The sequence below is a fragment of the Stylophora pistillata genome, chromosome 7, assembly GCF_964205215.1.
Source record: "Stylophora pistillata chromosome 7, jaStyPist1.2, whole genome shotgun sequence".
Classification (NCBI taxonomy): domain Eukaryota; kingdom Metazoa; phylum Cnidaria; class Anthozoa; order Scleractinia; family Pocilloporidae; genus Stylophora; species Stylophora pistillata.
This window is the reverse complement of record NC_142525.1, coordinates 226,689-251,627: the sequence shown is the minus strand read 5'-3', so window position 1 is coordinate 251,627 and position 24,939 is coordinate 226,689.

Genomic DNA, 24,939 nt, shown 5'->3' with positions numbered 1-24,939 from the left:
ATACATAATACATACGAAATCTCGACTCTCGTCCAAAACATCTTACATGAAGTACAGAAGTGTCTAAAGAGAAAGCAAATAAGGTAACAGCAATAAAATCTAAGAAGGAGAGTTAAAAGTTCGAAGGATGCAACCAATGGAGTTCGAACTCCGATCTTGAGATTACTAGTCCAGCGCCCTACCACTGTAACATGAAATTTTATAAGCGATACCAACAAACGCCTGCGCATGCGTGGAATCAGCATGTTTATGTTGTAGTTCGCGAGCCGTTCGATCGTTTGATCGCCGATCTAAATCGCGGATATACTTTTCTTTTCAAACTAGGATGTAAGTACGCTACCTAGAATGTAAGTACGTTACTCAAACGAACGTATTATTTTTTGTAAATGTTTATTTGCTTGCTCAAGAGCCAGCCAACAACTTTCAGTACTCGATCGATAACCCGTCAAACATAGTGATGCATTCCATGCCAAGGCAAGCTTATTACATTTCTTTGAGTATGTATAATTGACTTCTCAGTTTCAGATAATGAGCTAAGATTCAAATTGATACAAGGTAAACAATGCCATGCCTTCATGCTTTGGTAGTTAATGGTAATAATTTGGTAATAATTTCGTAATCATCTATCTTAGATGCTGTTACATGAACAAATTGGTTTGAAATCTGTCCTGAGAGTGTATTGGTAATGAGTTATTTCCATATGGCATGAGAGAGGCTCCCGGCCATGAATTTGCATGAATTGAAAAATTGATGGCAACAGCTGCAATAAATCCATTGCTCTTGTGGATGCATGCAGGTGCCATCAATTGAAAAAGAAAAATTCCTAGTCAAGTTGGAATAAGTACAATGGTGTTGGAACTCGAATGAAAAAAGAAGTTGGAATTGCTTGAGGATTAATGCTGAAAGGGAGTTCCGAAGCGACCCATCCATAGTGGTTTGGTCGATGATATTGTTAAGTGCTTTTTAAATTAGGGAGGGACTTGCAGAGGTTGGTTCAATGTAGCACATGCACCAAAGAACGACCAAAGAAAGGTTTCAGGAGAGTTTTGTGTGATTGAATAACAGATCCTCTTGCCTCACGTGAGATTCCTTAAACAATTATCTGGTACACCCATGCCCATCCCTGACTCAGTGGAATATCCTGACTCACTGGAATATCCTCATTTGATGAATGAAAAAATTTGCTTACCAAAAAGTTGCTTCCTGTTCTGCCTAGAATTGTTGACTGTGTGAAATAGTGCTAAGAAAGAACAAGAAAGTAAAATTGACTTGTTTTAAGAAATGCTATAGATTTATCCGGCAACCTTTGAAGGAAATAGTGGGTTCATTTACAATAATTGCTAATAAGGGGAAAGGGAGGGTGTTGAAAGTGTGAAATGATAAGAATGAAATGTTCGTTGTTCAGTAATTGAAGAAATTGCCCTGCAAATTGACATAACTGCAAGGCAGTTATGTCGATAATAAGGCAGCCAGCCAGCCAGCCTTAAAAAAAAAAAGATCAATACTTCTATTTTATTTTCCTATATATCTACAAGATATTCCTTTGAGATACGAAACTTTGGAAGGATGTACAGGGAAGAAAGAAAGCTAGATATCAACCAGGGAGCAAGTGGTGGATGTAACGCCTGCCTGCCTGCCTGCCTGCCTGCTTGCTGTTGGGTCAAACTTTACTTCACTTAATATAATTCGATTGGAAATAAAATGACATTAAAGACAAATAGACATATATACATGAGAAAAGAATAGAGGGAAAATAAAAGATTCTAAAGGTAAAAAAAAAAGACCTGTAAAGAGTTTCTAAGTTTCCTAAGAATTATGTAGAACTGGTTAACCCTTTGAATGCCAAGGACGTATATATACGTCCTAAAATAGGACCCTCAGATACCGAGGACGTATATATACGTCCTCTGACAAGCATTTTGTTTCTTTTCTCGGTCGTTCAAGGTTTTTATCCGTGGTTGTTTCAAAGGACCTGGGAACAATTTGAGAATCCGCTGACCACAGAATTTTGCACTGTGGCACAACATAACACCCAGAAGGCTTTGTTTATTTTCGCGGCAAATCCTTGCCAAATCCAACATGGCGGCCAGCACACGTCGAATGACAGCTGAGGAAGTTTTGGTAGAAGTTTTCGCTGATAGAGACTCTGATATGAGGAAACGAAAGGCGATATGAGGCGAAAGGTGATATGAGGCGACGAAAGTGATGGAGATGTTTCAGAGTACAATGAAAGTATTTCGAGCTCGGAGGATGAAGATGAAAGCGGGGAAGAAGTCGAAGAGATCGACGAACTCGAAAGCGAGAATGAAAATAACGAAGATAGTGAAAGTGAGGAGGACAATGTCGCAGCTAAAAAGAGTTATACAATGCCAAAGGGCTCAAATTGTTGAGTAAAATTATTTTATGAAAAATCCAATATGGCCGCTGGTTGCGAGGCATGCACCTGGGTTGGCATTCAAAGGGTTAATTTTGCTATAACTTAGCTGCATTCCAATATCAGGCTCCATATAGCAATCCTTAGTCTCCATACAATCGAAAAGACAACTTTCTCCTTTTTTTTTTTATTTTTAAGAGTTTAAAACTGCAACACCTAATTCAAGGCTGTGCAAAAATTTAATAATAGTATAACTGACTGCGAAGCTGTGTACTATGAGGCACATGTGCGAAACTAAGGGTAAGCGCTGCACCCAGGGGAACCTCGGCAATAGACGCGCAACTCCGGGAAATGACGGGCGACGGAGTGGCATGCGTGAGAGTGGGAGGCTGTGCAAGAGGAAGGGGTGAGCCTTGTACTCACGCCTGCTACTTCCACGAAACACATCACCACGCGGCCAAAACGGATTCCCGGGTGCACAAGATAGTCCCAGGGGAGTTAAGGGGTAGGCGCGCACCTCCTGCCAAATCACGGGAGCCGTAGATGCACAACTGCCAGTGAGAGGCTGTGCACTGTGAGGCACATGTGCTAAAGAAGGCGGTGAGTCTTGTACTCACGCCTGCCACTTCCACGAAACACATCACCACGCGGCTAAAATGGATTCCCGCGTGCACTAGATAGTCCCAGGGGAATTGGGGGGTTGGCGCGCACCTCCTGCAGGTCACGGGAGCCGTGGTTGCACGCCTCCGAGTGAGAGGCGGTGCACTATGAGGCACATGTGCTAAAGTAGGCGGTGAGCCTTGTACTCACGCCTGCCACTTCCACGAAACGCATGACAACGCCTCCAAAATGAAATCCCAGGTACACTAGTCCCAGGGGAACCTCGGCAATAGACGCGCAACTCCGGGAAATCACGGGCGACGGAGTGGCATGCGTGAGAGTGGGAGGCTGTGCAAGAGGAAGGGGTGAGCCTTCTACTCACGCCTGCTACTTCCACGAAAGACATCACCGCGCGGCCAAAACGGATTCCCGGGTGCACAAGATAGTCCCAGGGGAGATGGAGAGTAGGCGCGCACCTCCTGCCAAATCACGGGAGCCGTAGTGGCACGCCTGCCAGTGAGAGGCTGTGCACTGTGAGGCACATGTGCTAAAGAAGGCGGTGAGTCTTGTACTCACGCCTGCCACTTCCACGAAACACATCACCACGCGGCTAAAATGGATTCCCGCGTGCACTAGATAGTCCCAGGGGAATTGGGGGTGGGCGCGCACCTCCTGCAAGTCACGGGAGCCGTGGTGGCACGCCTCCGAGTGAGAGGCTGTGCACTATGAGGCACATGTGCTAAAGAAGGCGGTGAGCCTTGTACTCACGCCTGCCACTTCCACGAAACGCATGACAACGCCTCCAAAATGAAATCCCAGGTACACTAGTCCCAGGGGAACCTCGGCAATAGACGCGCAACTCCGGGAAATCACGGGCGACGGAGTGGCATGGGTGAGAGTGGGAGGCTGTGCAAGAGGAAGGGGTGAGCCTTCTACTCACGCCTGCTACTTCCACGAAAGACATCACCACGCGGCCAAAACGGATTCCCGGGTGCACAAGATAGTCCCAGGGGAGATGGAGAGTAGGCGCGCACCTCCTGCCAAATCACGGGAGCCGTAGTGGCACGCCTGCCAGTGAGAGGCTGTGCACTGTGAGGCACATGTCCTAAAGAAGGCGGTGAGTCTTGTACTCACGCCTGCCACTTCCACGAAACACATCACCACGAGGCTAAAATGGATTCCCGCGTGCACTAGATAGTCCCAGGGGAGTTGGGGGATAGGCGCGCACCTCCTGCAAGTTACGGGAGCCGTGGTGGCACGCCTCCGAGTTAGAGGCTGTGCACTATGAGGCACATGTGCTAAAGAAGGCGGTGAGCCTTGTACTCACGCCTGCCACTTCCACGAAACGCATGAGAACGCCTCCAAAATGAAATCCCAGGTTCACTAGACCCAGGGGAACCTCGGCAAAATTCGCGCAACTCCGGGAAATAACGGGCGACGGAGTGGCATGCGTGAGAGTCGGAGGCTGTGCAAGAGGAAGGGGTGAGCCTTGTACTCACGCCTGCTACTTCCACGAAACACATCACCACGCGGCCAAAACGGATTCCCGGGTGCACAAGATAGTCCCAGGGGAGTTAAGGGGTAGGCGCGCACCTCCTGCCAAATCACGGGAGCCGTAGTGGCACGCCTGCCAGTGAGAGGCTGTGCACTGTGAGGCACATGTGCTAAAGAAGGCGGTGAGTCTTGTACTCACGCCTGCCACTTCCACGAAACACATCACCACGCGGCTAAAATGGATTCCCGCGTGCACTAGATAGTCCCAGGGGAATTGGGGGTGGGCGCGCACCTCCTGCAAGTCACGGGAGCCGTGGTGGCACGCCTCCGAGTGAGAGGCTGTGCACTATGAGGCACATGTGCTAAAGAAGGCGGTGAGCCTTGTACTCACGCCTGCCACTTCCACGAAACGCATGACAACGCCTCCAAAATAAAATCCCAGGTACACTAGTCCCAGGGGAACCTCGGCAATAGACGCGCAACTCCGGGAAATCACGGGCGACGGAGTGACATGGGTGAGAGTGGGAGGCTGTGCAAGAGGAAGGGGTGAGCCTTCTACTCACGCCTGCTACTTCCACGAAAGACATCACCACGCGGCCAAAACGGATTCCCGGGTGCACAAGATAGTCCCAGGGGAGATGGAGAGTAGGCGCGCACCTCCTGCCAAATCACGGGAGCCGTAGTGGCACGCCTGCCAGTGAGAGGCTCTGCACTGTGAAGCACATGTCCTAAAGAAGGCGGGAAGCCTTGTACTCACGCCTGCCACTTCCACGAAACGCATGACAACGCCTCCAAAATGAAATCCCCGGTTTACTAGACCCAGGGGAACCTCGGCAATAGACGCGCAACTCCGGGAAATGACGGGCGACGGAGTGGCATGCGTGAGAGTGGGAGGCTGTGCAAGAGGAAGGGGTGAGCCTTGTACTCACGCCTGCTACTTCCACGAAACACATCACCACGCGGCCAAAACGGATTCCCGGGTGCACAAGATAGTCCCAGGGGAGTTAAGGGGTAGGCGCGCACCTCCTGCCAAATCACGGGAGCCGTAGTGGCACGCCTGCCAGTGAGAGGCTGTGCACTGTGAGGCACATGTGCTAAAGAAGGCGGTGAGTCTTGTACTCACGCCTGCCACTTCCACGAAACACATCACCACGCGGCTAAAATGGATTCCCGCGTGCACTAGATAGTCCCAGGGGAATTGGGGGGTGGGCGCGCACCTCCTGCAGGTCACGGGAGCCGTGGTTGCACGCCTCCGAGTGAGAGGCTGTGCACTATGAGGCACATGTGCTAAAGTAGGCGGTGAGCCTTGTACTCACGCCTGCCACTTCCACGAAACGCATGACAACGCCTCCAAAATGAAATCCCAGGTACACTAGTCCCAGGGGAACCTCGGCAATAGACGCGCAACTCCGGGAAATCACGGGCGACGGAGTGGCATGCGTGAGAGTGGGAGGCTGTGCAAGAGGAAGGGGTGAGCCTTCTACTCACGCCTGCTACTTCCACGAAAGACATCACCGCGCGGCCAAAACGGATTCCCGGGTGCACAAGATAGTCCCAGGGGAGATGGAGAGTAGGCGCGCACCTCCTGCCAAATCACGGGAGCCGTAGTGGCACGCCTGCCAGTGAGAGGCTGTGCACTGTGAGGCACATGTGCTAAAGAAGGCGGTGAGTCTTGTACTCACGCCTGCCACTTCCACGAAACACATCACCACGCGGCTAAAATGGATTCCCGCGTGCACTAGATAGTCCCAGGGGAATTGGGGGTGGGCGCGCACCTCCTGCAAGTCACGGGAGCCGTGGTGGCACGCCTCCGAGTGAGAGGCTGTGCACTATGAGGCACATGTGCTAAAGAAGGCGGTGAGCCTTGTACTCACGCCTGCCACTTCCACGAAACGCATGACAACGCCTCCAAAATGAAATCCCAGGTACACTAGTCCCAGGGGAACCTCGGCAATAGACGCGCAACTCCGTGAAATCACGGGCGACGGAGTGGCATGGGTGAGAGTGGGAGGCTGTGCAAGAGGAAGGTGTGAGCCTTCTACTCACGCCTGCTACTTCCACGAAAGACATCACCACGCGGCCAAAACGGATTCCCGGGTGCACAAGATAGTCCCAGGGGAGATGGAGAGTAGGCGCGCACCTCCTGCCAAATCACGGGAGCCGTAGTGGCACGCCTGCCAGTGAGAGGCTGTGCACTGTGAGGCACATGTCCTAAAGAAGGCGGTGAGTCTTGTACTCACGCCTGCCACTTCCACGAAACACATCACCACGCGGCTAAAATGGATTCCCGCGTGCACTAGATAGTCCCAGGGGAGTTGGGGGATAGGCGCGCACCTCCTGCAAGTTACGGGAGCCGTGGTGGCACGCCTCCGAGTTAGAGGCTGTGCACTATGAGGCACATGTGCTAAAGAAGGCGGTGAGCCTTGTACTCACGCCTGCCACTTCCACGAAACGCATGAGAACGCCTCCAAAATGAAATCCCAGGTTCACTAGACCCAGGGGAACCTCGGCAAAATTCGCGCAACTCCGGGAAATAACGGGCGACGGAGTGGCATGCGTGAGAGTGGGAGGCTGTGCAAGAGGAAGGGGTGAGCCTTGTACTCACGCCTGCTACTTCCACGAAACACATCACCACGCGGCCAAAACGGATTCCCGGGTGCACAAGATAGTCCCAGGGGAGATGGAGAGTAGGCGCGCACCTCCTACCAAATCACGGGAGCCGTAGTGGCACGCCTGCCAGTGAGAGGCTGTGCACTGTGAGGCACATGTGCTAAAGAAGGCGGTGAGTCTTGTACTCACGCCTGCCACTTCCACGAAACACATCACCACGCGGCTAAAATGGATTCCCGCGTGCACTAGATAGTCCCAGGGGAATTGGGGGTGGGCGCGCACCTCCTGCAAGTCACGGGAGCCGTGGTGGCACGCCTCCGAGTGAGAGGCTGTGCACTATGAGGCACATGTGCTAAAGAAGGCGGTGAGCCTTGTACTCACGCCTGCCACTTCCACGAAACGCATGACAACGCCTCCAAAATGAAATCCCAGGTACACTAGTCCCAGGGGAACCTCGGCAATAGACGCGCAACTCCGGGAAATCACGGGCGACGGAGTGACATGGGTGAGAGTGGGAGGCTGTGCAAGAGGAAGGGGTGAGCCTTGTACTCACGCCTGCTACTTCCACGAAAGACATCACCACGCGGCCAAAACGGATTCCCGGGTGCACAAGATAGTCCCAGGGGAGATGGAGAGTAGGCGCGCACCTCCTGCCAAATCACGGGAGCCGTAGTGGCACGCCTGCCAGTGAGAGGCTCTGCACTGTGAAGCACATGTCCTAAAGAAGGCGGGAAGCCTTGTACTCACGCCTGCCACTTCCACGAAACGCATGACAACGCCTCCAAAATGAAATCCCCGGTTTACTAGACCCAGGGGAACCTCGGCAATAGACGCGCAACTCCGGGAAATGACGGGCGACGGAGTGGCATGCGTGAGAGTGGGAGGCTGTGCAAGAGGAAGGGGTGAGCCTTGTACTCACGCCTGCTACTTCCACGAAACACATCACCACGCGGCCAAAACGGATTCCCGGGTGCACAAGATAGTCCCAGGGGAGTTAAGGGGTAGGCGCGCACCTCCTGCCAAATCACGGGAGCCGTAGTGGCACGCCTGCCAGTGAGAGGCTGTGCACTGTGAGGCACATGTGCTAAAGAAGGCGGTGAGTCTTGTACTCACGCCTGCCACTTCCACGAAACACATCACCACGCGGCTAAAATGGATTCCCGCGTGCACTAGATAGTCCCAGGGGAATTGGGGGGTGGGCGCGCACCTCCTGCAGGTCACGGGAGCCGTGGTTGCACGCCTCCGAGTGAGAGGCTGTGCACTATGAGGCACATGTGCTAAAGTAGGCGGTGAGCCTTGTACTCACGCCTGCCACTTCCACGAAACGCATGACAACGCCTCCAAAATGAAATCCCAGGTACACTAGTCCCAGGGGAACCTCGGCAATAGACGCGCAACTCCGGGAAATCACGGGCGACGGAGTGGCATGCGTGAGAGTGGGAGGCTGTGCAAGAGGAAGGGGTGAGCCTTCTACTCACGCCTGCTACTTCCACGAAAGACATCACCGCGCGGCCAAAACGGATTCCCGGGTGCACAAGATAGTCCCAGGGGAGATGGAGAGTAGGCGCGCACCTCCTGCCAAATCACGGGAGCCGTAGTGGCACGCCTGCCAGTGAGAGGCTGTGCACTGTGAGGCACATGTGCTAAAGAAGGCGGTGAGTCTTGTACTCACGCCTGCCACTTCCACGAAACACATCACCACGCGGCTAAAATGGATTCCCGCGTGCACTAGATAGTCCCAGGGGAATTGGGGGTGGGCGCGCACCTCCTGCAAGTCACGGGAGCCGTGGTGGCACGCCTCCGAGTGAGAGGCTGTGCACTATGAGGCACATGTGCTAAAGAAGGCGGTGAGCCTTGTACTCACGCCTGCCACTTCCACGAAACGCATGACAACGCCTCCAAAATGAAATCCCAGGTACACTAGTCCCAGGGGAACCTCGGCAATAGACGCGCAACTCCGGGAAATCACGGGCGACGGAGTGGCATGGGTGAGAGTGGGAGGCTGTGCAAGAGGAAGGGGTGAGCCTTCTACTCACGCCTGCTACTTCCACGAAAGACATCACCACGCGGCCAAAACGGATTCCCGGGTGCACAAGATAGTCCCAGGGGAGATGGAGAGTAGGCGCGCACCTCCTGCCAAATCACGGGAGCCGTAGTGGCACGCCTGCCAGTGAGAGGCTGTGCACTGTGAGGCACATGTCCTAAAGAAGGCGGTGAGTCTTGTACTCACGCCTGCCACTTCCACGAAACACATCACCACGAGGCTAAAATGGATTCCCGCGTGCACTAGATAGTCCCAGGGGAGTTGGGGGATAGGCGCGCACCTCCTGCAAGTTACGGGAGCCGTGGTGGCACGCCTCCGAGTTAGAGGCTGTGCACTATGAGGCACATGTGCTAAAGAAGGCGGTGAGCCTTGTACTCACGCCTGCCACTTCCACGAAACGCATGAGAACGCCTCCAAAATGAAATCCCAGGTTCACTAGACCCAGGGGAACCTCGGCAAAATTCGCGCAACTCCGGGAAATAACGGGCGACGGAGTGGCATGCGTGAGAGTCGGAGGCTGTGCAAGAGGAAGGGGTGAGCCTTGTACTCACGCCTGCTACTTCCACGAAACACATCACCACGCGGCCAAAACGGATTCCCGGGTGCACAAGATAGTCCCAGGGGAGTTAAGGGGTAGGCGCGCACCTCCTGCCAAATCACGGGAGCCGTAGTGGCACGCCTGCCAGTGAGAGGCTGTGCACTGTGAGGCACATGTGCTAAAGAAGGCGGTGAGTCTTGTACTCACGCCTGCCACTTCCACGAAACACATCACCACGCGGCTAAAATGGATTCCCGCGTGCACTAGATAGTCCCAGGGGAATTGGGGGTGGGCGCGCACCTCCTGCAAGTCACGGGAGCCGTGGTGGCACGCCTCCGAGTGAGAGGCTGTGCACTATGAGGCACATGTGCTAAAGAAGGCGGTGAGCCTTGTACTCACGCCTGCCACTTCCACGAAACGCATGACAACGCCTCCAAAATAAAATCCCAGGTACACTAGTCCCAGGGGAACCTCGGCAATAGACGCGCAACTCCGGGAAATCACGGGCGACGGAGTGACATGGGTGAGAGTGGGAGGCTGTGCAAGAGGAAGGGGTGAGCCTTCTACTCACGCCTGCTACTTCCACGAAAGACATCACCACGCGGCCAAAACGGATTCCCGGGTGCACAAGATAGTCCCAGGGGAGATGGAGAGTAGGCGCGCACCTCCTGCCAAATCACGGGAGCCGTAGTGGCACGCCTGCCAGTGAGAGGCTCTGCACTGTGAAGCACATGTCCTAAAGAAGGCGGGAAGCCTTGTACTCACGCCTGCCACTTCCACGAAACGCATGACAACGCCTCCAAAATGAAATCCCCGGTTTACTAGACCCAGGGGAACCTCGGCAATAGACGCGCAACTCCGGGAAATGACGGGCGACGGAGTGGCATGCGTGAGAGTGGGAGGCTGTGCAAGAGGAAGGGGTGAGCCTTGTACTCACGCCTGCTACTTCCACGAAACACATCACCACGCGGCCAAAACGGATTCCCGGGTGCACAAGATAGTCCCAGGGGAGTTAAGGGGTAGGCGCGCACCTCCTGCCAAATCACGGGAGCCGTAGTGGCACGCCTGCCAGTGAGAGGCTGTGCACTGTGAGGCACATGTGCTAAAGAAGGCGGTGAGTCTTGTACTCACGCCTGCCACTTCCACGAAACACATCACCACGCGGCTAAAATGGATTCCCGCGTGCACTAGATAGTCCCAGGGGAATTGGGGGGTGGGCGCGCACCTCCTGCAGGTCACGGGAGCCGTGGTTGCACGCCTCCGAGTGAGAGGCTGTGCACTATGAGGCACATGTGCTAAAGTAGGCGGTGAGCCTTGTACTCACGCCTGCCACTTCCACGAAACGCATGACAACGCCTCCAAAATGAAATCCCAGGTACACTAGTCCCAGGGGAACCTCGGCAATAGACGCGCAACTCCGGGAAATCACGGGCGACGGAGTGGCATGCGTGAGAGTGGGAGGCTGTGCAAGAGGAAGGGGTGAGCCTTCTACTCACGCCTGCTACTTCCACGAAAGACATCACCGCGCGGCCAAAACGGATTCCCGGGTGCACAAGATAGTCCCAGGGGAGATGGAGAGTAGGCGCGCACCTCCTGCCAAATCACGGGAGCCGTAGTGGCACGCCTGCCAGTGAGAGGCTGTGCACTGTGAGGCACATGTGCTAAAGAAGGCGGTGAGTCTTGTACTCACGCCTGCCACTTCCACGAAACACATCACCACGCGGCTAAAATGGATTCCCGCGTGCACTAGATAGTCCCAGGGGAATTGGGGGTGGGCGCGCACCTCCTGCAAGTCACGGGAGCCGTGGTGGCACGCCTCCGAGTGAGAGGCTGTGCACTATGAGGCACATGTGCTAAAGAAGGCGGTGAGCCTTGTACTCACGCCTGCCACTTCCACGAAACGCATGACAACGCCTCCAAAATGAAATCCCAGGTACACTAGTCCCAGGGGAACCTCGGCAATAGACGCGCAACTCCGTGAAATCACGGGCGACGGAGTGGCATGGGTGAGAGTGGGAGGCTGTGCAAGAGGAAGGTGTGAGCCTTCTACTCACGCCTGCTACTTCCACGAAAGACATCACCACGCGGCCAAAACGGATTCCCGGGTGCACAAGATAGTCCCAGGGGAGATGGAGAGTAGGCGCGCACCTCCTGCCAAATCACGGGAGCCGTAGTGGCACGCCTGCCAGTGAGAGGCTGTGCACTGTGAGGCACATGTCCTAAAGAAGGCGGTGAGTCTTGTACTCACGCCTGCCACTTCCACGAAACACATCACCACGCGGCTAAAATGGATTCCCGCGTGCACTAGATAGTCCCAGGGGAGTTGGGGGATAGGCGCGCACCTCCTGCAAGTTACGGGAGCCGTGGTGGCACGCCTCCGAGTTAGAGGCTGTGCACTATGAGGCACATGTGCTAAAGAAGGCGGTGAGCCTTGTACTCACGCCTGCCACTTCCACGAAACGCATGAGAACGCCTCCAAAATGAAATCCCAGGTTCACTAGACCCAGGGGAACCTCGGCAAAATTCGCGCAACTCCGGGAAATAACGGGCGACGGAGTGGCATGCGTGAGAGTGGGAGGCTGTGCAAGAGGAAGGGGTGAGCCTTGTACTCACGCCTGCTACTTCCACGAAACACATCACCACGCGGCCAAAACGGATTCCCGGGTGCACAAGATAGTCCCAGGGGAGATGGAGAGTAGGCGCGCACCTCCTACCAAATCACGGGAGCCGTAGTGGCACGCCTGCCAGTGAGAGGCTGTGCACTGTGAGGCACATGTGCTAAAGAAGGCGGTGAGTCTTGTACTCACGCCTGCCACTTCCACGAAACACATCACCACGCGGCTAAAATGGATTCCCGCGTGCACTAGATAGTCCCAGGGGAATTGGGGGTGGGCGCGCACCTCCTGCAAGTCACGGGAGCCGTGGTGGCACGCCTCCGAGTGAGAGGCTGTGCACTATGAGGCACATGTGCTAAAGAAGGCGGTGAGCCTTGTACTCACGCCTGCCACTTCCACGAAACGCATGACAACGCCTCCAAAATGAAATCCCAGGTACACTAGTCCCAGGGGAACCTCGGCAATAGACGCGCAACTCCGGGAAATCACGGGCGACGGAGTGACATGGGTGAGAGTGGGAGGCTGTGCAAGAGGAAGGGGTGAGCCTTGTACTCACGCCTGCTACTTCCACGAAAGACATCACCACGCGGCCAAAACGGATTCCCGGGTGCACAAGATAGTCCCAGGGGAGATGGAGAGTAGGCGCGCACCTCCTGCCAAATCACGGGAGCCGTAGTGGCACGCCTGCCAGTGAGAGGCTCTGCACTGTGAAGCACATGTCCTAAAGAAGGCGGGAAGCCTTGTACTCACGCCTGCCACTTCCACGAAACGCATGACAACGCCTCCAAAATGAAATCCCCGGTTTACTAGACCCAGGGGAACCTCGGCAATAGACGCGCAACTCCGGGAAATGACGGGCGACGGAGTGGCATGCGTGAGAGTGGGAGGCTGTGCAAGAGGAAGGGGTGAGCCTTGTACTCACGCCTGCTACTTCCACGAAACACATCACCACGCGGCCAAAACGGATTCCCGGGTGCACAAGATAGTCCCAGGGGAGTTAAGGGGTAGGCGCGCACCTCCTGCCAAATCACGGGAGCCGTAGTGGCACGCCTGCCAGTGAGAGGCTGTGCACTGTGAGGCACATGTGCTAAAGAAGGCGGTGAGTCTTGTACTCACGCCTGCCACTTCCACGAAACACATCACCACGCGGCTAAAATGGATTCCCGCGTGCACTAGATAGTCCCAGGGGAATTGGGGGGTGGGCGCGCACCTCCTGCAGGTCACGGGAGCCGTGGTTGCACGCCTCCGAGTGAGAGGCTGTGCACTATGAGGCACATGTGCTAAAGTAGGCGGTGAGCCTTGTACTCACGCCTGCCACTTCCACGAAACGCATGACAACGCCTCCAAAATGAAATCCCAGGTACACTAGTCCCAGGGGAACCTCGGCAATAGACGCGCAACTCCGGGAAATCACGGGCGACGGAGTGGCATGCGTGAGAGTGGGAGGCTGTGCAAGAGGAAGGGGTGAGCCTTCTACTCACGCCTGCTACTTCCACGAAAGACATCACCGCGCGGCCAAAACGGATTCCCGGGTGCACAAGATAGTCCCAGGGGAGATGGAGAGTAGGCGCGCACCTCCTGCCAAATCACGGGAGCCGTAGTGGCACGCCTGCCAGTGAGAGGCTGTGCACTGTGAGGCACATGTGCTAAAGAAGGCGGTGAGTCTTGTACTCACGCCTGCCACTTCCACGAAACACATCACCACGCGGCTAAAATGGATTCCCGCGTGCACTAGATAGTCCCAGGGGAATTGGGGGTGGGCGCGCACCTCCTGCAAGTCACGGGAGCCGTGGTGGCACGCCTCCGAGTGAGAGGCTGTGCACTATGAGGCACATGTGCTAAAGAAGGCGGTGAGCCTTGTACTCACGCCTGCCACTTCCACGAAACGCATGACAACGCCTCCAAAATGAAATCCCAGGTACACTAGTCCCAGGGGAACCTCGGCAATAGACGCGCAACTCCGGGAAATCACGGGCGACGGAGTGGCATGGGTGAGAGTGGGAGGCTGTGCAAGAGGAAGGTGTGAGCCTTCTACTCACGCCTGCTACTTCCACGAAAGACATCACCACGCGGCCAAAACGGATTCCCGGGTGCACAAGATAGTCCCAGGGGAGATGGAGAGTAGGCGCGCACCTCCTGCCAAATCACGGGAGCCGTAGTGGCACGCCTGCCAGTGAGAGGCTGTGCACTGTGAGGCACATGTCCTAAAGAAGGCGGTGAGTCTTGTACTCACGCCTGCCACTTCCACGAAACACATCACCACGCGGCTAAAATGGATTCCCGCGTGCACTAGATAGTCCCAGGGGAGTTGGGGGATAGGCGCGCACCTCCTGCAAGTTACGGGAGCCGTGGTGGCACGCCTCCGAGTTAGAGGCTGTGCACTATGAGGCACATGTGCTAAAGAAGGCGGTGAGCCTTGTACTCACGCCTGCCACTTCCACGAAACGCATGACAACGCCTCCAAAATGAAATCCCAGGTTCACTAGACCCAGGGGAACCTCGGCAAAATTCGCGCAACTCCGGGAAATAACGGGCGACGGAGTGGCATGCGTGAGAGTGGGAGGCTGTGCAAGAGGAAGGGGTGAGCCTTGTACTCACGCCTGCTACTTCCACGAAACACATCACCACGCGGCCAAAACGGATTCCCGGGTGCACAAGATAGTCCCAGGGGAGATGGAGAGTAGGCGCGCACCTCCTACCAAATCACGGGAGCCGTAGTGGCACGCCTGCCAGTGAGAGGCTGTGCACTGTGAGGCACATGTGCTAAAGAAGGCGGTGAGTCTTGTACTCACGCCTGCCACTTCCACGAAACACATCACCACGCGGCTAAAATGGATTCCCGCGTGCACTAGATAGTCCCAGGGGAATTGGGGGTGGGCGCGCACCTCCTGCAAGTCACGGGAGCCGTGGTGGCACGCCTCCGAGTGAGAGGCTGTGCACTATGAGGCACATGTGCTAAAGAAGGCGGTGAGCCTTGTACTCACGCCTGCCACTTCCACGAAACGCATGACAACGCCTCCAAAATGAAATCCCAGGTACACTAGTCCCAGGGGAACCTCGGCAATAGACGCGCAACTCCGGGAAATCACGGGCGACGGAGTGACATGGGTGAGAGTGGGAGGCTGTGCAAGAGGAAGGGGTGAGCCTTGTACTCACGCCTGCTACTTCCACGAAAGACATCACCACGCGGCCAAAACGGATTCCCGGGTGCACAAGATAGTCCCAGGGGAGATGGAGAGTAGGCGCGCACCTCCTGCCAAATCACGGGAGCCGTAGTGGCACGCCTGCCAGTGAGAGGCTCTGCACTGTGAAGCACATGTCCTAAAGAAGGCGGGAAGCCTTGTACTCACGCCTGCCACTTCCACGAAACGCATGACAACGCCTCCAAAATGAAATCCCCGGTTTACTAGACCCAGGGGAACCTCGGCAATAGACGCGCAACTCCGGGAAATGACGGGCGACGGAGTGGCATGCGTGAGAGTGGGAGGCTGTGCAAGAGGAAGGGGTGAGCCTTGTACTCACGCCTGCTACTTCCACGAAACACATCACCACGCGGCCAAAACGGATTCCCGGGTGCACAAGATAGTCCCAGGGGAGTTAAGGGGTAGGCGCGCACCTCCTGCCAAATCACGGGAGCCGTAGTGGCACGCCTGCCAGTGAGAGGCTGTGCACTGTGAGGCACATGTGCTAAAGAAGGCGGTGAGTCTTGTACTCACGCCTGCCACTTCCACGAAACACATCACCACGCGGCTAAAATGGATTCCCGCGTGCACTAGATAGTCCCAGGGGAATTGGGGGGTGGGCGCGCACCTCCTGCAGGTCACGGGAGCCGTGGTTGCACGCCTCCGAGTGAGAGGCTGTGCACTATGAGGCACATGTGCTAAAGTAGGCGGTGAGCCTTGTACTCACGCCTGCCACTTCCACGAAACGCATGACAACGCCTCCAAAATGAAATCCCAGGTACACTAGTCCCAGGGGAACCTCGGCAATAGACGCGCAACTCCGGGAAATCACGGGCGACGGAGTGGCATGCGTGAGAGTGGGAGGCTGTGCAAGAGGAAGGGGTGAGCCTTCTACTCACGCCTGCTACTTCCACGAAAGACATCACCGCGCGGCCAAAACGGATTCCCGGGTGCACAAGATAGTCCCAGGGGAGATGGAGAGTAGGCGCGCACCTCCTGCCAAATCACGGGAGCCGTAGTGGCACGCCTGCCAGTGAGAGGCTGTGCACTGTGAGGCACATGTGCTAAAGAAGGCGGTGAGTCTTGTACTCACGCCTGCCACTTCCACGAAACACATCACCACGCGGCTAAAATGGATTCCCGCGTGCACTAGATAGTCCCAGGGGAATTGGGGGTGGGCGCGCACCTCCTGCAAGTCACGGGAGCCGTGGTGGCACGCCTCCGAGTGAGAGGCTGTGCACTATGAGGCACATGTGCTAAAGAAGGCGGTGAGCCTTGTACTCACGCCTGCCACTTCCACGAAACGCATGACAACGCCTCCAAAATGAAATCCCAGGTACACTAGTCCCAGGGGAACCTCGGCAATAGACGCGCAACTCCGGGAAATCACGGGCGACGGAGTGGCATGGGTGAGAGTGGGAGGCTGTGCAAGAGGAAGGTGTGAGCCTTCTACTCACGCCTGCTACTTCCACGAAAGACATCACCACGCGGCCAAAACGGATTCCCGGGTGCACAAGATAGTCCCAGGGGAGATGGAGAGTAGGCGCGCACCTCCTGCCAAATCACGGGAGCCGTAGTGGCACGCCTGCCAGTGAGAGGCTGTGCACTGTGAGGCACATGTCCTAAAGAAGGCGGTGAGTCTTGTACTCACGCCTGCCACTTCCACGAAACACATCACCACGCGGCTAAAATGGATTCCCGCGTGCACTAGATAGTCCCAGGGGAGTTGGGGGATAGGCGCGCACCTCCTGCAAGTTACGGGAGCCGTGGTGGCACGCCTCCGAGTTAGAGGCTGTGCACTATGAGGCACATGTGCTAAAGAAGGCGGTGAGCCTTGTACTCACGCCTGCCACTTCCACGAAACGCATGACAACGCCTCCAAAATGAAATCCCAGGTTCACTAGACCCAGGGGAACCTCGGCAAAATTCGCGCAACTCCGGGAAATAACGGGCGACGGAGTGGCATGCGTGAGAGTGGGAGGCTGTGCAAGAGGAAGGGGTGAGCCTTGTACTCACGCCTGCTACTTCCACGAAACACATCACCACGCGGCCAAAACGGATTCCCGGGTGCACAAGATAGTCCCAGGGGAGATGGAGAGTAGGCGCGCACCTCCTACCAAATCACGGGAGCCGTAGTGGCACGCCTGCCAGTGAGAGGCTGTGCACTGTGAGGCACATGTGCTAAAGAAGGCGGTGAGTCTTGTACTCACGCCTGCCACTTCCACGAAACACATCACCACGCGGCTAAAATGGATTCCCGCGTGCACTAGATAGTCCCAGGGGAATTGGGGGTGGGCGCGCACCTCCTGCAAGTCACGGGAGCCGTGGTGGCACGCCTCCGAGTGAGAGGCTGTGCACTATGAGGCACATGTGCTAAAGAAGGCGGTGAGCCTTGTACTCACGCCTGCCACTTCCACGAAACGCATGACAACGCCTCCAAAATGAAATCCCAGGTACACTAGTCCCAGGGGAACCTCGGCAATAGACGCGCAACTCCGGGAAATCACGGGCGACGGAGTGACATGGGTGAGAGTGGGAGGCTGTGCAAGAGGAAGGGGTGAGCCTTGTACTCACGCCTGCTACTTCCACGAAAGACATCACCACGCGGCCAAAACGGATTCCCGGGTGCACAAGATAGTCCCAGGGGAGATGGAGAGTAGGCGCGCACCTCCTGCCAAATCACGGGAGCCGTAGTGGCACGCCTGCCAGTGAGAGGCTCTGCACTGTGAAGCACATGTCCTAAAGAAGGCGGGAAGCCTTGTACTCACGCCTGCCACTTCCACGAAACGCATGACAACGCCTCCAAAATGAAATCCCCGGTTTACTAGACCCAGGGGAACCTCGGCAATAGACGCGCAACTCCGGGAAATGACGGGCGACGGAGTGGCATGCGTGAGAGTGGGAGGCTGTGCAAGAGGAAGGGGTGAGCCTTGTACTCACGCCTGCTACTTCCACGAAACACATCACCACGCGGCCAAAACGGATTCCCGGGTGCACAAGATAGTCCCAGGGGAGTTAAGGGGTAGGCGCGCACCTCCTGCCAAATCACGGGAGCCGTAGTGGCACGCCTGCCAGTGAGAGGCTGTGCACTGTGAGGCACATGTGCTAAAGAAGGCGGTGAGTCTTGTACTCACGCCTGCCACTTCCACGAAACACATCACCACGCGGCTAAAATGGATTCCCGCGTGCACTAGATAGTCCCAGGGGAATTGGGGGGTGGGCGCGCACCTCCTGCAGGTCACGGGAGCCGTGGTTGCACGCCTCCGAGTGAGAGGCTGTGCACTATGAGGCACATGTGCTAAAGTAGGCGGTGAGCCTTGTACTCACGCCTGCCACTTCCACGAAACGCATGACAACGCCTCCAAAATGAAATCCCAGGTACACTAGTCCCAGGGGAACCTCGGCAATAGACGCGCAACTCCGGGAAATCACGGGCGACGGAGTGGCATGCGTGAGAGTGGGAGGCTGTGCAAGAGGAAGGGGTGAGCCTTCTACTCACGCCTGCTACTTCCACGAAAGACATCACCGCGCGGCCAAAACGGATTCCCGGGTGCACAAGATAGTCCCAGGGGAGATGGAGAGTAGGCGCGCACCTCCTGCCAAATCACGGGAGCCGTAGTGGCACGCCTGCCAGTGAGAGGCTGTGCACTGTGAGGCACATGTGCTAAAGAAGGCGGTGAGTCTTGTACTCACGCCTGCCACTTCCACGAAACACATCACCACGCGGCTAAAATGGATTCCCGCGTGCACTAGATAGTCCCAGGGGAATTGGGGGTGGGCGCGCACCTCCTGCAAGTCACGGGAGCCGTGGTGGCACGCCTCCGAGTGAGAGGCTGTGCACTATGAGGCACATGTGCTAAAGAAGGCGGTGAGCCTTGTACTCACGCCTGCCACTTCCACGAAACGCATGACAACGCCTCCAAAATGAAATCCCAGGTACACTAGTCCCAGGGGAGCCTCGGCAATAGACGCGCAACTCCGGGAAATCACGGGCGACGGAGTGGCATGGGTGAGAGTGGGAGGCTGTGCAAGAGGAAGGGGTGAGCCTTCTACTCACGCCTGCTACTTCCACGAAAGACATCACCACGCGGCCAAAACGGATTCCCGGGTGCACAAGATAGTCCCAGGGGAGATGGAGAGTAGGCGCGCACCTCCTGCCAAATCACGGGAGCCGTAGTGGCACGCCTGCCAGTGAGAGGCTGTGCACTGTGAGGCACATGTCCTAAAGAAGGCGGTGAGTCTTGTACTCACGCCTGCCACTTCCACGAAACACATCACCACGAGGCTAAAATGGATTCCCGCGTGCACTAGATAGTCCCAGGGGAGTTGGGGGATAGGCGCGCACCTCCTGCAAGTTACGGGAGCCGTGGTGGCACGCCTCCGAGTTAGAGGCTGTGCACTATGAGGCACATGTGCTAAAGAAGGCGGTGAGCCTTGTACTCACGCCTGCCACTTCCACGAAACGCATGAGAACGCCTCCAAAATGAAATCCCAGGTTCACTAGACCCAGGGGAACCTCGGCAAAATTCGCGCAACTCCGGGAAATAACGGGCGACGGAGTGGCATGCGTGAGAGTCGGAGGCTGTGCAAGAGGAAGGGGTGAGCCTTGTACTCACGCCTGCTACTTCCACGAAACACATCACCACGCGGCCAAAACGGATTCCCGGGTGCACAAGATAGTCCCAGGGGAGTTAAGGGGTAGGCGCGCACCTCCTGCCAAATCACGGGAGCCGTAGTGGCACGCCTGCCAGTGAGAGGCTGTGCACTGTGAGGCACATGTGCTAAAGAAGGCGGTGAGTCTTGTACTCACGCCTGCCACTTCCACGAAACACATCACCACGCGGCTAAAATGGATTCCCGCGTGCACTAGATAGTCCCAGGGGAATTGGGGGTGGGCGCGCACCTCCTGCAAGTCACGGGAGCCGTGGTGGCACGCCTCCGAGTGAGAGGCTGTGCACTATGAGGCACATGTGCTAAAGAAGGCGGTGAGCCTTGTACTCACGCCTGCCACTTCCACGAAACGCATGACAACGCCTCCAAAATAAAATCCCAGGTACACTAGTCCCAGGGGAACCTCGGCAATAGACGCGCAACTCCGGGAAATCACGGGCGACGGAGTGACATGGGTGAGAGTGGGAGGCTGTGCAAGAGGAAGGGGTGAGCCTTGTACTCACGCCTGCTACTTCCACGAAAGACATCACCACGCGGCCAAAACGGATTCCCGGGTGCACAAGATAGTCCCAGGGGAGATGGAGAGTAGGCGCGCACCTCCTGCCAAATCACGGGAGCCGTAGTGGCACGCCTGCCAGTGAGAGGCTCTGCACTGTGAAGCACATGTCCTAAAGAAGGCGGGAAGCCTTGTACTCACGCCTGCCACTTCCACGAAACGCATGACAACGCCTCCAAAATGAAATCCCCGGTTTACTAGACCCAGGGGAACCTCGGCAATAGACGCGCAACTCCGGGAAATGACGGGCGACGGAGTGGCATGCGTGAGAGTGGGAGGCTGTGCAAGAGGAAGGGGTGAGCCTTGTACTCACGCCTGCTACTTCCACGAAACACATCACCACGCGGCCAAAACGGATTCCCGGGTGCACAAGATAGTCCCAGGGGAGTTAAGGGGTAGGCGCGCACCTCCTGCCAAATCACGGGAGCCGTAGTGGCACGCCTGCCAGTGAGAGGCTGTGCACTGTGAGGCACATGTGCTAAAGAAGGCGGTGAGTCTTGTACTCACGCCTGCCACTTCCACGAAACACATCACCACGCGGCTAAAATGGATTCCCGCGTGCACTAGATAGTCCCAGGGGAATTGGGGGGTGGGCGCGCACCTCCTGCAGGTCACGGGAGCCGTGGTTGCACGCCTCCGAGTGAGAGGCTGTGCACTATGAGGCACATGTGCTAAAGTAGGCGGTGAGCCTTGTACTCACGCCTGCCACTTCCACGAAACGCATGACAACGCCTCCAAAATGAAATCCCAGGTACACTAGTCCCAGGGGAACCTCGGCAATAGACGCGCAACTCCGGGAAATCACGGGCGACGGAGTGGCATGCGTGAGAGTGGGAGGCTGTGCAAGAGGAAGGGGTGAGCCTTCTACTCACGCCTGCTACTTCCACGAAAGACATCACCGCGCGGCCAAAACGGATTCCCGGGTGCACAAGATAGTCCCAGGGGAGATGGAGAGTAGGCGCGCACCTCCTGCCAAATCACGGGAGCCGTAGTGGCACGCCTGCCAGTGAGAGGCTGTGCACTGTGAGGCACATGTGCTAAAGAAGGCGGTGAGTCTTGTACTCACGCCTGCCACTTCCACGAAACACATCACCACGCGGCTAAAATGGATTCCCGCGTGCACTAGATAGTCCCAGGGGAATTGGGGGTGGGCGCGCACCTCCTGCAAGTCACGGGAGCCGTGGTGGCACGCCTCCGAGTGAGAGGCTGTGCACTATGAGGCACATGTGCTAAAGAAGGCGGTGAGCCTTGTACTCACGCCTGCCACTTCCACGAAACGCATGACAACGCCTCCAAAATGAAATCCCAGGTACACTAGTCCCAGGGGAACCTCGGCAATAGACGCGCAACTCCGGGAAATCACGGGCGACGGAGTGGCATGGGTGAGAGTGGGAGGCTGTGCAAGAGGAAGGTGTGAGCCTTCTACTCACGCCTGCTACTTCCACGAAAGACATCACCACGCGGCCAAAACGGATTCCCGGGTGCACAAGATAGTCCCAGGGGAGATGGAGAGTAGGCGCGCACCTCCTGCCAAATCACGGGAGCCGTAGTGGCACGCCTGCCAGTGAGAGGCTGTGCACTGTGAGGCACATGTCCTAAAGAAGGCGGTGAGTCTTGTACTCACGCCTGCCACTTCCACGAAACACATCACCACGCGGCTAAAATGGATTCCCGCGTGCACTAGATAGTCCCAGGGGAGTTGGGGGATAGGCGCGCACCTCCTGCAAGTTACGGGAGCCGTGGTGGCACGCCTCCGAGTTAGAGGCTGTGCACTATGAGGCACATGTGCTAAAGAAGGCGGTGAGCCTTGTACTCACGCCTGCCACTTCCACGAAACGCATGACAACGCCTCCAAAATGAAATCCCAGGTTCACTAGACCCAGGGGAACCTCGGCAAAATTCGCGCAACTCCGGGAAATAACGGGCGACGGAGTGGCATGCGTGAGAGTGGGAGGCTGTGCAAGAGGAAGGGGTGAGCCTTGTACTCACGCCTGCTACTTCCACGAAACACATCACCACGCGGCCAAAACGGATTCCCGGGTGCACAAGATAGTCCCAGGGGAGATGGAGAGTAGGCGCGCACCTCCTACCAAATCACGGGAGCCGTAGTGGCACGCCTGCCAGTGAGAGGCTGTGCACTGTGAGGCACATGTGCTAAAGAAGGCGGTGAGTCTTGTACTCACGCCTGCCACTTCCACGAAACACATCACCACGCGGCTAAAATGGATTCCCGCGTGCACTAGATAGTCCCAGGGGAATTGGGGGTGGGCGCGCACCTCCTGCAAGTCACGGGAGCCGTGGTGGCACGCCTCCGAGTGAGAGGCTGTGCACTATGAGGCACATGTGCTAAAGAAGGCGGTGAGCCTTGTACTCACGCCTGCCACTTCCACGAAACGCATGACAACGCCTCCAAAATGAAATCCCAGGTACACTAGTCCCAGGGGAACCTCGGCAATAGACGCGCAACTCCGGGAAATCACGGGCGACGGAGTGACATGGGTGAGAGTGGGAGGCTGTGCAAGAGGAAGGGGTGAGCCTTCTACTCACGCCTGCTACTTCCACGAAAGACATCACCACGCGGCCAAAACGGATTCCCGGGTGCACAAGATAGTCCCAGGGGAGATGGAGAGTAGGCGCGCACCTCCTGCCAAATCACGGGAGCCGTAGTGGCACGCCTGCCAGTGAGAGGCTCTGCACTGTGAAGCACATGTCCTAAAGAAGGCGGGAAGCCTTGTACTCACGCCTGCCACTTCCACGAAACGCATGACAACGCCTCCAAAATGAAATCCCCGGTTTACTAGACCCAGGGGAACCTCGGCAATAGACGCGCAACTCCGGGAAATGACGGGCGACGGAGTGGCATGCGTGAGAGTGGGAGGCTGTGCAAGAGGAAGGGGTGAGCCTTGTACTTACGCCTGCTACTTCCACGAAACACATCACCACGCGGCCAAAACGGATTCCCGGGTGCACAAGATAGTCCCAGGGGAGTTAAGGGGTAGGCGCGCACCTCCTGCCAAATCACGGGAGCCGTAGTGGCACGCCTGCCAGTGAGAGGCTGTGCACTGTGAGGCACATGTGCTAAAGAAGGCGGTGAGTCTTGTACTCACGCCTGCCACTTCCACGAAACACATCACCACGCGGCTAAAATGGATTCCCGCGTGCACTAGATAGTCCCAGGGGAATTGGGGGGTGGGCGCGCACCTCCTGCAGGTCACGGGAGCCGTGGTTGCACGCCTCCGAGTGAGAGGCTGTGCACTATGAGGCACATGTGCTAAAGTAGGCGGTGAGCCTTGTACTCACGCCTGCCACTTCCACGAAACGCATGACAACGCCTCCAAAATGAAATCCCAGGTACACTAGTCCCAGGGGAACCTCGGCAATAGACGCGCAACTCCGGGAAATCACGGGCGACGGAGTGGCATGCGTGAGAGTGGGAGGCTGTGCAAGAGGAAGGGGTGAGCCTTCTACTCACGCCTGCTACTTCCACGAAAGACATCACCGCGCGGCCAAAACGGATTCCCGGGTGCACAAGATAGTCCCAGGGGAGATGGAGAGTAGGCGCGCACCTCCTGCCAAATCACGGGAGCCGTAGTGGCACGCCTGCCAGTGAGAGGCTGTGCACTGTGAGGCACATGTGCTAAAGAAGGCGGTGAGTCTTGTACTCACGCCTGCCACTTCCACGAAACACATCACCACGCGGCTAAAATGGATTCCCGCGTGCACTAGATAGTCCCAGGGGAATTGGGGGTGGGCGCGCACCTCCTGCAAGTCACGGGAGCCGTGGTGGCACGCCTCCGAGTGAGAGGCTGTGCACTATGAGGCACATGTGCTAAAGAAGGCGGTGAGCCTTGTACTCACGCCTGCCACTTCCACGAAACGCATGACAACGCCTCCAAAATGAAATCCCAGGTACACTAGTCCCAGGGGAACCTCGGCAATAGACGCGCAACTCCGGGAAATCACGGGCGACGGAGTGGCATGGGTGAGAGTGGGAGGCTGTGCAAGAGGAAGGGGTGAGCCTTCTACTCACGCCTGCTACTTCCACGAAAGACATCACCACGCGGCCAAAACGGATTCCCGGGTGCACAAGATAGTCCCAGGGGAGATGGAGAGTAGGCGCGCACCTCCTGCCAAATCACGGGAGCCGTAGTGGCACGCCTGCCAGTGAGAGGCTGTGCACTGTGAGGCACATGTCCTAAAGAAGGCGGTGAGTCTTGTACTCACGCCTGCCACTTCCACGAAACACATCACCACG